The sequence below is a fragment of the Lepidochelys olivacea genome (assembly GCF_965140295.1).
Source record: "Lepidochelys olivacea isolate rLepOli2 genome assembly, chromosome: 2".
NCBI classification, from domain to species: Eukaryota; Metazoa; Chordata; order Testudines; family Cheloniidae; genus Lepidochelys; species Lepidochelys olivacea.
Window position 1 is genome coordinate 255803058 of NC_140412.1, and position 16493 is coordinate 255819550.

At 46.4% G+C, this 16493-nt stretch overlaps 1 long non-coding RNA gene across 3 annotated transcripts in view; it reads right to left on the bottom strand.

Annotated features, from left to right (window-relative positions):
- LOC311515939 overlaps nt 1–16366 on the bottom strand; it is a 33663-nt gene extending 17297 nt beyond the window's left edge. For all 3 annotated transcript variants that reach the window (XR_014710261.1, XR_014710262.1, XR_014710263.1), the window contains exon 1: nt 16227–16366. This is a non-coding gene — a long non-coding RNA (uncharacterized lncRNA). The remainder of the gene's footprint in view (nt 1–16226) is intronic.
- Between the last annotated feature and the right edge of the window lie 127 nt (nt 16367–16493).

A 16493-nucleotide genomic window follows, 5' to 3' on the forward strand; every position in this document is an offset into this window, starting at 1 on the left:
CAACTATGGCCAGCTCCAAAGTGTAACTGTCCTCCCTCTTGGGTTCAGGCCACCCCCTTTTGGAGGCATCAGGAAATTGGTATGCCCTCCAGCAGGTCATTGGGCAGTCTGACTTGCAGCTGCTTAATTGCCCAAATGACAGTTCAGGGTGCAAAAAGGAGGATTCAGCACATCACCAGTCAGCTGGTAGCCCTGGCCTACTGGGGTGGACACCAATAGTCTAGGGGCTTGAGCCCTCTGGACATGGGCACAGCAGTTAAACTCTGTCACTGACCTTCTAGCCTAAAGGATAGTGCAGTCCCGCATTCGAGGGCTGGGATTAGGGAGTAGAGGGACCCGGGCCCACCCTCTTCACCAGGTCCCAGCCCAGGGCCCTAGCAGTAGCAGGTAATCTTGCCACTGGGTTGGTGGGGAAATGTGTGGTTACTGTCTTGCCTCCCGACGCACAATCAGACCAAAGTCATGCTTTCCTGGGCTACATCCTACGTGGTTCTGCTGGCACTACTCTGTCGCTTCTGGAACCTGGCTCTCAGTCTCACTGTCAGGTGGCTCTTCCTCCCATCTCTCCCCGAGGTGGTCCATATCCTGGGGCAGTGGGTTGCCTTTTCTCCCTACTACCACTCATGGGCTTCACTGAAAGCTCAGCTCTGTCAGAGGAACGTCTGCCGCCTTCCCTGGTCTGCCCAAAACTGAGCTGCAGGGCCATATTCTTATACTTCCTACTCCACCCCTGCACTTCCTCAAGGGGGGCAAGGTGGGGTTGGCTGCACCCACGAGGGACGTTAACCCCCTCTGTACTAGATGGAAGTTGTTTTGCCTCACTACACAAAGGATCCACAGTCTTCACCAAGACACTCCCAGGATGGATCTTGGGGTGTATTATTGCCCATTATGACTTGGCTAGATTTAACCTCTTTCTAGAGTGATAACCACTTTTACAAGATCACAGTCTACATCTGTGGCATTACTCAAAGATGCTAAAATCTGCAGAGCTGCAACTTGGACTTCTATACATACTTCCTCCAACAATTATGCTCTGGTTCATGCCTCTAGGTCAGATGCTGCAATTAACAATGCAGTTCTCTTTTCAGTATTGGACTCTGTTCCAAAGCTCCCTCCTCTTTATGGGAATACTGCTTGGGAGTCACCTGAAATGGAGCACCTATAGGGACACTACTCAAAGAAGGAGAGGTTACTCACCTTGTGCAGTAATTGGAATTCTTTAAGATGCATGTCCCTAGGGGTGCTCCATTACACTCCCTCCTTCCTCTCTGTTCAGCATTTTCTCTGTGAGACTTTGTGGTGGAGAAGAAGCTGAGGGCAATTCATCCACAAAGCCTTATATATCCTGGGAATGGGGCACAAGGGTGTATTGGGTATATGTGGCACTGCTACTAAAAATCTCCAAAGATACAGGGGCACATGCACACCTGAAATGAACTACCCATAGGGACATACATATAAAGGAACTCAGTTACTGTACAAGGTGAGTAACCTCTCCTTTTCTCTGAAGGGAGACAGATCATCACCACATGTAAAAAAAGGCACTGTCTGGAGAGAGAGAGATGGCAGGAGAGTCTTTGCCTAGCCTGAAATGCTGACAAGAGTTCTGACTCACAGAAGGGGTGAGATCAGACTAGAGGCTCGTAGAGGGAGGTTACATCTCAGTACTTGTTATTTTGCAAAACTTGTAAGTCTAATGCTTTCAGAGTGAAGTGAATGTAGTTAAGAAATTTCTTTGCTAAGCAAGCCGGTGTTCCTTGCCTTCCTGCCTGGTTGGCCCCAAAGAGGTTAAATTAGATGCCCAGCCTGAACACAGTGCAGGAAGGACGCTAAGAGAGTGTGCATAAGCAACGAGGGAAGCTCTGGAGGTCTGAGGCACTGGCCTTCAAATACTTGAAAAGCTGCCATAAAAAAGATGGAGAAAAATGATTCTCTCTTGCCACTGAGGGCAGGACAAGAGGCAATGGGTTCAAACTACAGCATAGCAGATTTAGATTGAATCTCAGGAAAAACTTCCTAACTGTAAAAACTGTAGAACAATTGAACAAACTGCCTTCACTGGAGGTTTTCAAAAAAAGGCTGGATAGCCATCTGTTTTAGATGGTTTAGACACAACAAATCCCGTATCCTGCCACGGGGGTAGACTAGATGACCCTTGCAGTACCTTCTAATCCCATGGTTCTATGATTCTATGACATAATTGTGCTCACAAAAGTCCTTACGGTATGTCTACGCTGCAATTTAAGCCCAGGTCTGTGGGATTCAAGCCTGCAAACTCAGTGTTTGTAAGTCCGGGCTTGAGAATCCACACTGCATATTGACCCTAAGTTTACAATTTCTGAACCTGGGTCTTACATGTCTACACTACTATACGTAGAACATCGTCAAACTAGACTATCCCAGGCTTCCTAGTGCACTCCCAGCTATAGTTGCTCTAGCCATTTGTTTGTGGTGCACTGTGAGAAAACTTGCTTGTCCACGTCTCAGCACTTTACACAACATTGTCTCAGTGCACCAACACATCTAATCAAATTATTTTTTGGGTCTGCACGTTCCTGGCAACTGGTGCAAGCTATGTGGAGGAATCACCAGTTGAAGAACTTGTCTTGCTTGGGCTTTCATTCCTGTTTCAGGAAATGGGAAAAGCATCCACAAGTCACTGGTGCATCCTTTGGTGGTGTTTTCTGATGTACCGAAGGCACGATACAGACATGGCAGACGCGAACTGGCTGTTGTTCACAAATCTCGGTATACCGCTACTGTCTCCTATGTAGACTGGCGCATCTGGAGCAGGGCCATGAGCACAGCCTGATGGGATTACATCGTCACTGGGACCTGGGATGACCAACAGTGGCGTCAGAACTTTCGCATAAAGCAAGCTACATTTCTGGAGCATTGTGAACAGCTTGCATTGACCTGCCAGCATCGCAGCACATGTATGAGGACGGCCATGGTGGTCCAGAAGCAGGTGACCATAACCATTTAGAAGCTAGTTATCCCAGACTGCTATAAGTCTGGTGCTGACCAGTTTGGTGTTGGAAAGTTACCTGTGGGTAAAGTGGCGGTGGAGAGTTCTGAGGCAATCAGGTGTATGATTTATCCAAAGATAGTGGGCATAAACAATGTCCCTAAATTGCTGACTTTGAGAAAATGGTGTTTCCAAACTGCTCCAGGGCCATTGATGGGATTCATGTGTCTGAAGTTTGTTTTCCTCAAGGTGCACCTAAGCACATAAGCTGAAAGGGTACTATTCCATTGTTATGCAGACCCTCATGGACCACAGAGGCCGATTTATGGACGCCAACAGAGGCTGCACTGGAAAGGTTCATGATGCCGGGGTTTTCCCCTGATTGGGAGTCTACGTTCTTGGATAGGCCAGAACACTATTCCCACCCAAGTTGATGGTCATAAATGGAGTAACTGTCCCCAATGTTATTCTAGGGTACCCCTGACTACAACCTTTTGTGTTGGTTTATGAAATTATATCCTGAGTCAGAGGCCCTGGCAAATTACACTCTCAAGTGTAGAACGGTGGTCAACTGTGCATTTGGCAGATTGAATCCTACTGGTGCTGTTTATAGAATTGTTTAGATTCCACTGTCATCAATGTTGTCTGAAGTATTGTGGCTTGGTATGCTCTGCACATTCTTTGTGAATCCAAAGGTGAGCCACTTGCCACTCAATGGGCCTATGATAGTAATTGATTACTGATCTGGTACACTTAGACAGACGGTGCTCCTGTAACAGTTGGAGCAGGCTGCACGCAGACAAGGGAAGTCAGCAATGCTTTGTACTCCCACATTGTGAACTTGCATGGATCAACTGAAGAGGAAAACAGTATGTTTATGGTTGTATTTGTACCATGATTCTTACAGAAAAAGTAGTACTGTTGCTGTATGCTACGACTGGGGTGTGTGCGACTGTCATGAATTATTAACTGTGCATGAGATGACTGCTTATACCACGGTGGTTTGTATGATATGAACTGTGGCTTTTCATTATGGATTGCTCTGAATAGATGAACGGAGATATTGTTTGATACAGCTTCCCAGTTATGCCTTATATCTTTATCTTTCTTCTAAATACAAGTTATATGATGCAGCGATGGTAATAAAATTTATTAATAAATAGGGCTATCAAGCGATTAAAAAAATAATCGTGATTAATCGCACTGTTAAACTATAATAGAATACCATTATTTAAATATTTTGGATGTTTTCTACATTTTCAAATATATTGATTTAAATTACAACACAGAACACAAAGTGTACAGTGATCACTTTATATTTATTTTTGATTAAAAATATTTGCACTGTAAAAAACTAAAGAAATTTTATTTTTCAATTCACCTAATACAAGTACCGTAGTGCAATCTGTTTATCATGAAAGTTGAACTTAGAAATGTAGAATTATGTACAAAAAATAACTGCATTCAAAAATAAAACAATATAAAACTTTAGCGCCTACAAGTCCACTCAGTCCTACTTCTTGTTCAGCCAATCGCTCAGACAAACAAGTTTGGTTACAATTTGCAGGAGATAATGCTGCCTGCTTTTTGTTTACCATGTCACCTGAAAGTGAGAACAGGCGTTCGCATGGCTCTGTTGTAGCCAGCGTCGCAAGGTATTTGCATGCCAGATGCTCTAAAGATTAGTATGTCCCTTCATGCTTTTACCACCATTCATGCGTCCATGCTGATGACAGGTTCTGCTCAATAATGATCCAAAGCAGAACAGACAGATGAATGTTCATTTTCATCATCTGAGTCAGATGCCACTAACAGAAGGCTGATTTTCTTTTTTGGTGGTTCGGGTTCTGAAGTTTCCTCATCGGAGCATTGCTCTTTTAAGACTTCTGAAAGCATGCTCCACACCTCGACCAAGATTTTGGATGGCACTTCAGATTCTTAAACCTTGAGTCAAGTGCTGTAGTATTTTTAGAAATCTCACATTGGTACCTTATTTACATTTTGTCAAATCTGCTGTGAAAGTGTTCTTAAAAAGAACTCGTGCTGGGTCATCATCCGAGACTGCTAGAACATGAAATATATGGCAGAATGCAGGTAAAACAGAGCAGAAGACTACAATTCTCCCCCAAGGAGTTCAGCCAAAAATTTAATTAATGCATTATTTTTTTAACAAGCGTCATCAGCATGGCAGCATGTCCTCTGGAATGGTGGCCGAAGCATGAAGGGGCATACGAATGTTTAGCATACCTGGAATGTAAATACCTTGCAATACCGGCTACAAAAGAGCCATGCAAATGCCTGTTCTCACTTTCAGGTAACATTGTAAATAAGAAGCAGGCAGCAGTATCTCCCATAAATGTAAACAAACTTGTCTGTCTTAGCGATTGGCTGAACAAGAAGTAGGACTGAGTGGATTTGTTGGCTCTAAAGTTTTACACTGTTTTGAGTGCAGTTATGTAACAAAAAAAATCTACATTTGTAAGCTACACTTTTATGATAAAGAGATTGCAACTACCGTACTTGTATGAGGTGAATTGAAAAATACTATTTCTTTTATCATTTTTACAGTTCAAATATTTGTAATCAAAAACAATTTTATAAAGTGAGCACGGTACACTTTGTATTCTGTGTTGTAATAGAAATCAACATATTTGAAAATGTAGAAAAACATCCAAAGATATTTAATAAATTTCAATTGATATTCTATTGTTTAACAGTGTGATTAATCACAATTAATTTTTAAACGTAATTAATTTTTTGAGTTAATTGCGTGAATTAACTGCGATTAATGAACAACCCTATTAATAAAATGAAAGCCTTTATTTGTGAACACAGCTGTATTACAAAAAAAAATTAAAGCATTCTCAGGCAGGTCAATTGCCATTACAACACCAAAACAACAGTAATAAAATACTCAAATCAGTAATAAAGTAAAGTGTGTAACACTACTATTGAACAGGGAAATCAGTACAAACAAAAGAATTCTCTACTTTTGCATGTCACCAGGCCTCCATTCTCCTTTCTTTCTTTAGCATGTTTAGCATGCACATGGTGCTGCTGCACAGGGTGGAGGACTGAGAGGGGAGGACGACTGCTGAGGGTACGTTTTCCCTGATTACCTAGTGTTTAGTCATAGTTGCATGGGCCACCCAACCATAGTATTGTCCAACATGTTCCTTATCTGCACGACGTGGTGCCATGGAAGAGACTCAGGATATGGAATAGGAGCCTGAACTCTTGTGGCCATTAGGCAGACCTCTCCATGCTGCCACCCAGCAGTACCTGTAACTAGCTTGTGCTTCACTACTCACAACCTGCTATGGACACAGCCCATGGGAAGTCCTGGCTCAAGCACTCTAACAGGGAGCAACCTCATGACTCCTGATTGGCTCCCTGCCCCTGTATAAACCGAGCTGGTATTCTAGGACAGTGGTTTTCAAACGGCACCATGCCACCATGAGTTTCCCACCCCCCTGCAAGATTCATTTCAGTTTTTCCTCCTCCACCTCATCTCCACAGATGTAGGAATGGTCAAAAAAAAAAAAGACCACTCACTATCTCACAGCCTAGGCACATGCCTGGAATTTATGGTTTGCATTTATTAGCTGTGCTTATCATGCTCTAGGCTAGTTTATAATAAAAACAGTGCACTATGTCACCTAAACCAGTATTAACACATATATATAAATTATTCCTTCAAACAAAATCAAAAGCCTGGATAAAACAGATAGGCCTTGCACTCTGCCCTGAAGGCTGACAAATTGTTATACTGTGTTCATCCCAATTTTCTGTATTATCTGAGCATGAAACTCAGGCCGTATTGGACCCAGATTGGGAGGAAATTTCACAGTTGAAGGCTGTTGAATGACGGTGCCTTACCCACAGACAAACAAAACTAAGGAGGTTCAGCTTACCTGCCCAGCTGATCAAAATGATCAAGGTAAAGCTCAAGCAGAGAGGATGTTTCTGAAATAACTACGGCCCTTTTGTGCCTATGTATCAAAACAAATATCTTGAATTAGGTCTGGAAACAAATGTGGAGCTCATGCAACCTCTAGAGCAGAGTTGTAGGGCTCCACCAGCTATCCCCTCTTTTGCCAATCACAGGTACATCTTATAGGGCCTAGGCAAAATTGCAAACCTCTGGGATGCCAACTATCCCAATACATGCAGGGAGAGACTGGACCACCACCCACTGGCTGGCTGTGTGGGGGATTGGGTGCACCCGGTGAATGGGTGGTGCAGTAGGCATGATCTCCCTGTGCACTGGAGAGCTACAGGAGGAACTGTGAGTCTATGTGGGCTTGTGCCTTAAAGGCACAATGTCTTTTAGGAGGAGAAATGGCATGGTACCCTTTTCCTTCCTACTGTTATTCAACAAGAATGCATCGTGGTGGGGCTGAAGAACTTTTAGCAGGAGGAGGAGGAGGTAAAGATTGTTGAGGTGAAAAGGTTGAGCCTGGGCCGTTGAAGGGAGGAGAATCAGAAAACAGTGCAGTGCCTGTGCCAGCCTGTTCCCACCTGGTGGAGGGAGGCAATGAGAGGAAGTTAACCGGGAAGAGAAACAGTGAAGAGATAAGTATGGCCCAGGAGGTGAAAGGAAAAAAAAGAAAAGGCGGTGAATCAAAAGAAAGATCCAGTGGAACCAGACTGATATCCCCTGGAGGTAGAATGACTGCTGCTTACCAAGCCCTGGCAGGAATGTGTCCAGGGGGTCTGACCCACCTTGTAAATATAAAATATTTTATGAATGCTGTAGGGAGGGAGGAGCAGGAAACAGTGCCCAGATGTCTCAGGACTAGTCGTAAGGGGCTATGCAGATTTGGAAGGTACAGTCATGGCTACAACAGACACCAGCAGGATCCTCCAAATGTTGTTACAGACGCACAACAATTAAAATAATAAAATGCCAGCAAATCAGCCCAGTTCTTTTTGCTTCTGCCATCTAGCAAATGATCCAGACACTGGACTGTACAGTAGCTACTAGACCCAGAGGGGGAAGGGGCAAGGATTCTTCCTCTCAGACTGCAGAGCACGATGGCCACAGTAGCCCTTTGCAATCCTAACTTGCCCCTGAAGGTAGGGAAGAACAGAAGTATCTTCATAGCACCAGATCCTCTACCTCCATAACCTGTAGATTGGAAGCTACTGTGAAGTAAAGCACCAGAAGGCATATGGGGGCACAGATCCTACATGCCACCCCTCTCTCCCCATCCCCACATCCAGCCTTTCATAGATGAGGAGATAGGATTTATCCCCTAATGAATGGATTTATCCCCTAATGAATGGAAACAAAGTTCAGACATAAATGTCAAGGACAAATGACTGTGCTGCATCATCAGCAGAATGCTATCCACATCATGCTATCTTACATCTCACTATCTTAAAATATTATCTCATTGAATCTATGTTCTCATATCAGAGAACTTCTTTCTGTTGGTGCAACTATTCATTAAAGGCCAACATACTCTGATTTTCACAATATAATCACAGTTATCCCTGCCTTGAAGAATTTACAGTCTAGAAGACAAAGTCAGACAAGATGTACTGGGAAAACCAGAGGGAGCCATTTCCTTAGATAGAACTGTTTTTGCTTCCACTTTCTAATGTTTACCATTTATTCATGGATGGTGGGAAGGGTAAATAGTAACTGGAAAAACAAGTGAGTCAGGCCCTGTTTATGCGAGAAAGGATTTGCTAGCATAGATATCAGCAAACCCTCATAGGGTAGATGCAGCTTGCCATCAGCAGGAGTTCTTCTGCTGGTATAGCTTACACCAGCTCCCTGAATAAAACTGCACCTACAATAGGGCTTTTGCTGGCATAGTTATGTCAATTAGGTGTGTGTGGGTTTTTCCCCACACTCCTAACTGCCAACATTTTTTAATGTAGACCAGACCTAAGTAGGAAACAAACTATAGGTTCCTTCCTCTCTGGGCCAGAATCTGTGATCTTTGGTACCAATTAGGTGCTTGAAAGGTCACCCTAAAATTAAATATCACTTTTCTGAAAGTGTTTCCTCTGTGATTGCTCCAAGTAACACCTCAGATCACTGTAATCAAAAGCAAAGAACTTTTTTCTCTTCCCCCTCGCCCCTGAGTTTATCAGCCCTGGGTGGCGAAGCTCCAGGCTGTCAGTGCCCCACACTGTCCATTAAATCGATGGACGCACTCCTGATGATGATGTGCACTACTGACAAAAGGAGTGTAGGGTGGACATGTAAAATTGATGTAATTACTGCAGTAGCTGTACATCAAAGTAACTTAAATCAGCTTAATTTTCTAGACTTGCTCTCAATGTCACAGCTAAATACAAGATGGAACAGATTGTTTAACGTAAGTAGTTACACATTTTAAGAAAAAAGGAGTACTTGTAGCACCTTAGAGACTAACAAATTTATTTGAGCATAAGCTTTCGTGAACTACAGCTCACTTCATCGGATGCATTCAGTGGAAAATACAGTGGGGAGATTTATATACATAGAGAACATGAAACAATGGGAGTTACCATACACACTGTAAGGAGAGTGATCACTTAAGATGAGCTATTACCAGCGGGGGGGGGGGAGGGTTCTTCCTCTCCCACCCTCCGCCCTCCTGCTGGTAATAGCTCACCTTAAGCCCTGGTCTACACTAGGACTTTAGGTCGAATTTAGCAGCGTTAAATCGATTTAAACCTGCACCCGTCCACACAGTGAAGCCCTTTAATTCGACTTAAAGGGCTCTTAAAATCGATTTCCTTACTCCACCCCTGACAAGTGGATTAGCGCTTAAATCGACGTTCCCAGCTCGAATTTGGGGTACTGTGGACACAATTCGATGTTATTGGCCTCGGGGAGCTATCCCAGAGTGCTCCATTCTGACCGCTCTGGACAGCACTCTCAACTCAGATGCACTGGCCAGGTAGACAGGAAAAGAACCGCGAACTTTTGAATCTCATTTCCTGTTTGGCCAGCGTGGCAAGCTGCAGGTGACCATGCAGAGCTCATCAGCACAGGTGACCATGATGGAGTCCCAGAATCGCAAAAGAGCTCCAGCATGGACCGAACGGGAGGTACGGGATCTGATCGCGGTTTGGGGAGAGGAATCCGTGCTATCAGAACTCCGTTCCAGTTTTCGAAATGCCAAAACCTTTGTGAAAATCTCCCAGGGCATGAAGGACAGAGGCCATAACAGGGACCCGAAGCAGTGCCGCGTGAAACTGAAGGAGCTGAGGCAAGCCTACCAGAAAACCAGAGAGGCGAACAGCCGCTCTGGGTCAGAGCCCCAAACATGCCGCTTCTATGATGAGCTGCATGCCATTTTAGGGGGTTCAGCCACCACTACCCCAGCCGTGTTGTTTGACTCCTTCAATGGAGATGGAGGCAATACGGAAGCAGGTTTTGGGGACGAAGAAGATGAGGAGGAGGAGGAGGTTGTAGATGGCTCACAGCAAGCAAGCGGAGAAACCGGTTTTCCCGACAGCCAGGAACTGTTTCTCACCCTAGACCTGGAGCCAGTACCCCCCGAACCCACCCAAGGCTGCCTCCTGGACCCAGCAGGCGGAGAAGGGAACTCTGGTGAGTGTACCTTTTAAAATGCTATACATGGTTTAAAAGCAAGCATGTGAAAGGATTACTTTGCCCTGGCATTTGCGGTTCTCCTAGATGTAGTCCTAAAGCCTTTGCAAAAGGTTTCTGGGGAGGGCAGCCTTATTGCGTCCTTCATGGTAGGACACTTTTATCACTCCAGGCCAGTAACACATACTCGGGAATCACTGTAGAACAAAGCATTGCAGTGTATGTTTGCTGGCATTCAACCAAAATCCGTTCTTTCTCTCTCTGTGTTATCCTCAGGAGAGTGAGATATAATTCATGGTCACCTGGTTGAAATAGGGTGCTTTTCTTCAGGGACACATTCCTGCTGGGCTGTTTGCCTGTGGCTGAACAGAAATGTTCCCCGCTGTTAGCCACGGGGAGGGGGGAGGGTTGAGGGGGTAGTCACGCGGTGGGAGGAGGCAAAATGCGACCTTGTAACGAAAGCACATGTGCTATGTATGTAATGTTAACAGCAAGGTTTACCCTGAAAGAGTGTAGCCACTGTTTTATAAAATGTGTGTTTTTAAATACCGCTGTCCCTTTTTTTTTCTCCACCAGCTGGATGTGTTTCAATGATCACAGGATCTTCTCCTTCCCAGAGGCTAGTGAAGCTTAGAAAGAAAAAAAAACGCACTCGAGATGAAATGTTCTCCGAGCTAATGCTGTCCTCCCACACTGACAGAGTACAGACGAATGCGTGGAGGCAAATAATGTCAGAGTGCAGGAAAGCACAAAATGACCGGGAGGAGAGGTGGAGAGCTGAAGAGAGTAAGTGGCGGGCAGAAGACAGGGCTGAAGCTCAAATGTCGCGGCAGCGTGATGAGAGAAGGCAGGATTCAATGCTGAGGCTGCTGCAGGACCAAACCAGAATGCTCCAGTGTATGGTTGAGCTGCAGCAAAGGCAGCTGGAGCACAGACTGCCACTGCTGCCCCTCTGTAACCAACCGCCCTCCTCCCCAAGTTCCATAGCCTCCACACCCAGACGCCCAAGAACGCGGTGGGGGGGCCTCCGGCCAACCAGCGACTCCACAACAGAGGATTGCCCAAAAAAAAGAAGGCTGTCATTCAATAAATTTTAAAGTTGTAAACTTTTAAAGTGCTGTGCTTAATGTGCTGTGTGGCATTTTCCTTCCCTCCTCCACCACCCCTCCTGGGATACCTTGGTAGTCATCCCCCTATTTGTGTGATGAATGAATAACGAATGCATGACTGTGAAGCAGCAATGACTTTATTGCCTCTGGAAGCGGTGATTAAAGGGAGGAGGGGAGGGTGGTTAGCTTACAGGGAAGTAGAGTGAACCAAGGGGCGGGGGGTTTCATCAGGGAGAAACAAACAGAACTTTCACACTGTAGCCTGGCCAGTCATGAAACTGGTTTTCAAAGCTTCTCTGATGCGTGCCGCGCCCTCCTGAGCTCTTCTAACCGCCCTGGTGTCTGGCTGCGCGTAACCAGCAGCCAGGCGATTTGCCTCAATCTCCCACCCCGCCATAAACATCTCCCCCTTACTCTCACAGATATTGTGGAGCACACAGCAAGCAGTAATAACAGTGGGAATATTGGTTTCGCTGAGGTCTAAGCGAGTCAGTAAACTGCGCCAGCGCGCCTTTAAACATCCAAATGCACATTCTACCACCATTCTGCACTTGCTCAACCTGTAGTTGAACAGCTCCTGACCACTGTCCAGGCTGCCTGTGTACGGCTTCATGAGCCATGGCATTAAGGGGTAGGCTGGGTCCCCAAGGATACATATAGGCATTTCAACATCCCCAACAGTTATTTTCTGGTCTGGGAAGAAAGTCCCTTCCTGCAGCTTTTGAAACAGACCAGAGTTCCTGAAGATGCGAGCGTCATGCACCTTTCCCGGCCATCCCACGTTGATGTTGGTGAAACGTCCCTTGTGATCCACCAGAGCTTGCAGCACTATCGAAAAGTACCCCTTGCGGTTTATGTACTCGCCGGCTTGGTGCTCTGGTGCCAAGATAGGGATATGGGTTCCGTCTATAGCCCCACCACAGTTAGGGAATCCCATTGCAGCAAAGCCATCCACTATGACCTGCACATTTCCCAGGGTCACTACCCTTGATATCAGCAGATCTTTGATTGCGTGAGCTACTTGCATCACAGCAGCCCCCACAGTAGATTTGCCCACTCCAAATTGATTCCCAACTGACCGGTAGCTGTCTGGCGTTGCAAGCTTCCACAGGGCTATCGCCACTCGCTTCTCAACTGTGAGGGCTGCTCTCATCCTGGTATTCATGCGCTTCAGGGCAGGGGAAAGCAAGTCACAAAGTTCCATGAAAGTGCCCTTACGCATGCGAAAGTTTCGCAGCCACTGGGAATCGTCCCAGACCTGCAACACTATGCGGTCCCACCAGTCTGTGCTTGTTTCCCGAGCCCAGAGTCGGCGTTCCACAGCATGAACCTGCCGCATTAGCACCATGATGCATGCATTGGCAGGGCCCATGCTTTCAGAGAAATCTGTGTCCATGTCCTGATCACTCACGGGACCGCGCTGACGTCGCCTCCTCGCCCGGTATCGCGTTGCCATGTTCTGGTGCTGCATATATTGCTGGATAATGCGTGTGGTGTTTAATGTGCTCCTAATTGCCAAAATGAGCTCAGCGGCCTCCATGCTTGCCTTGGTATGGCGTCCGCACAGAAAGAAGGCGCGGAACGATTGTCTGCCGTTGCTCTGACGGAGGGAGGGGCGACTGACGACACGGCTTACAGTGTTGGCTTCAGGGAGCTAAAATCAACAAAGGGTGTGCCTGTACATCAAGGAGTATTTCAGGCAGGACTGCACGGAGGGTTCCAATAAGAAATGGTGCACCAAAGTTATCGTTCTTATTGGAACAAGGAGGTTAGCCTGGCCTCTGATTGATACATGGCTAGATTAACCTCGCTGCACCTTCTCTGTGACTGACTGCAGTGTGATCTAGACAGGGGAGGAGGAAAATGAGTCCAAAACAAATCTGGTCTATGTCTTGTTCTGACCCACTCCATCGATCCTTTACATCTTTGGCTGGCAGCAGACAAAAAAGGCGCGAAATGATTGTCTGCCCTTGCTTTCACGGGGGGAGGGAGGGTGGGAACGGGGTCCTGACGACATGTACCCAGAACCACCTGCGACAATGTTTTTTGCCGCATCAGGCATTGGGATATCAACCCAGAATTCCAATGGGCAGCGGAGACTGCGGGAACTGTGGGATAGCTACCCACAGTGCAACGCTCCAGAAGTCGACGCTTGCCTCGGTACTGTGGAAGCGCTCCGCCGAGTTAATGCACTTAATGCACTTTAGAGCATTTTCTGTGGGGACACACACACTCGAATATATAAAACCGATTTCAAAAAAACCGACTTCTATAAATTCGACCTAATTTCGTAGTGTAGACATACCCTAAGTGATCACTCTCGTCACAGTGTGTATGGTAACACCCATTGTTTCATGTTCTCTATGTATAAATTTCTCCACTGTATTTTCCACTGAATGCATCCAATGAAGTAAGCTGTAGCTCACGAAAGCTTATGCTCAAATAAATTTGTTCGTCTCTAAGGTGCCACAAGAACTTCTTTTCTTTTTGCTAATACAGACTAACACTGCTGCTACTCTGAAACCTGACAGATTTCAAAGAATCATTCAAAGTGAAATGGCCCAGCTACACTCCTACAGTCACATGGAGGAAAGTGGGGAGGAAGCACCAGGGTGAAGGGGTGGTTTTGTTAGCAGGCTATAGATTGTAACAAGCCATAAATTCAGTGTCTCAATTTGGTCTGTGATTTTTAGTGTCTAGCCAAATTATGACTTTAAGCTCCCAGGCTTGTCTTTTGAAGGTCTTGTGCAGCTGTCCTTTGAAGATAAGGCCTGGTCTGATATAAAGTGATATCTTTGTAAAAAGTGTTACCCATAGGTAAGTGTGTTTTTGTCTGTTATTTTTCTAAATGATTGTCGGTTTCACCCATGTAGCTGCTATTGGGGCATTTGGTGCACTGGATGAGGTACACCACATCTTGTGATAGGCATGTATAAGACCCATGGATTTTGAAAGGTGTGTTGTGGGGAGTGTTGATCATCATACCACTGGAAATTATCTGCAGGTTTTGCATCTGTTGTTCTGGTAGGGTCTGGTCTGGTACCACTTTGAACTGGTGTGTCCCAGTCTGTGGAGAGCTTGCGTGTGATGGTGAGCTTGGAGAGGTTGTTTGAAGGCCAAAAGACAGGAGGACAAGAAAGATTTCTTTCATGATGGGGTACCCATCAAGTAGTGGTTGTAGTTGTAGCATGATACAGTAGAACCTCAGAGTTACAAACACCTTGGGAGTGGAAATTGTTTGTAACTCTGAACAAAATATTATGGTTGTTCTTTCAAAAGTTTACAACAGAACAGTGACATAATGAAGCTTTAAAACTTTACTATCCAGAAGAAAAACGTTGCTTTTAACAATCTTAATTTAAATGAAACAAGCACAGAAAATTACCTTACCTTGTCAACTATCTTTATAACACTTTCCCTTTATTTTTTAGTAGTTTACATTTAACGCCGTACTGAACTGTATTTGCTTTTCTTGGTCACCGTTGCTGCCTCATTGCATACTTCTGGTTCCAAATGAGGTGTGTGATTGACACAGTCATGGCAGTTTGCAACTCTGGTGTCTATAACTCTGAAGTCCTACTGTATCTCAAATAGGTTCCAGTGTGGAGTGGCAGCTAGGGGTGTGCAGTTGGCAGGGGAGTATTTTTGTATTAAGTCCATGTGCAGCATATATTTCTTTCAGAAAATAACAGCCCCTTCTAAATTAGCTGTACAAATTAGCAGAACACATTTTCCAGAGACAGATAATAGCAACATGCCTACAGATCACCAGACTTCTGCCTGCGGTAGGGTTCAAATATGCAGTGCCGGAGCCTACCTCAGATTCAATACTCCAGCAGCACGTTACAGTGAGAACTCCCTGCAAACCCTTAGCTAAGGTACGGAGCAAAAGCCTCTGATCGGGCCTGAGCTGTAACGTAGGTTATAACACCCGCCCCACATCGCCCTTTTGCTAGGGTTGCTGCCCCCCTGCAAGTCAATCTCTCTGGCCTGCTAGTGTGGCACAGTGTCCTAGGGAGGTGAACTCATCCCTCAGGAACTTCTTCTGCCGCCCCCGCCCTGCGGCCTCTCGCTCTGACAGAGGGCCTACTGGGCCAAGCTAGCGCCCGGCATGGTGCCCTGGCCCGCAACGCCCCCTCACGTTTGCCCCAGCCGTTTTTCCGTCACCATGTGGGGGCACCCGGGCCAAATCTGCAGCCCAGGGCAGCTGCCCTGAAACGTAGCCCCCTCCCCACGCGTGGGGCCCAGCGGCGCGGGGGCGTGATTCGGCTCGGCGCGGGGATTACTTGAACCAGGGGAGAGGCCCCACAGCCGGAGCGTCAACGCCCCGCCCGCGCGCGCGCGCGAGCAGGCGGGTTTTGCAGCACTTGCCAAAAGCGGCATATTCAAAAGAGGCCCCAGCCCAACCGCCACCACACCCGGGCACGCGCTCCCTCGAGCATCCCCACCCGCTCCCCAGCCTCAAGGCGCAAAGCCGATTGAGCCTAAACCAACCAACCCCAGTAAGGCCCGCATCGCTCACGCATGCACAACTCTACCCTCTCCACCAATCACGATTTGCCTGCCCCACCATTTAGCCCCGCCTCACCCTTCAAATACAGCCAATCGATGGCGCTGGCTAGTCAGCGTCCACAATCTGCTGCCAATCTGCTGCCGGGTATTATAACCTACTTTACAGTTCAGGCCCAATCAGAGGTCCTACTTGCTCCGTAGCTAAGGGGTGGTGTGAAGGCAGAAAATGACGCAGCGAGTTTTCCGCGCCGTCGCGTTTCCGGCCGGCTTTTAACTCCACAACCTCAGCCTCGGCTCGTGACGTAACGACGTTCGGCTACGTGCGGCCGGTGATGTAGAGGTC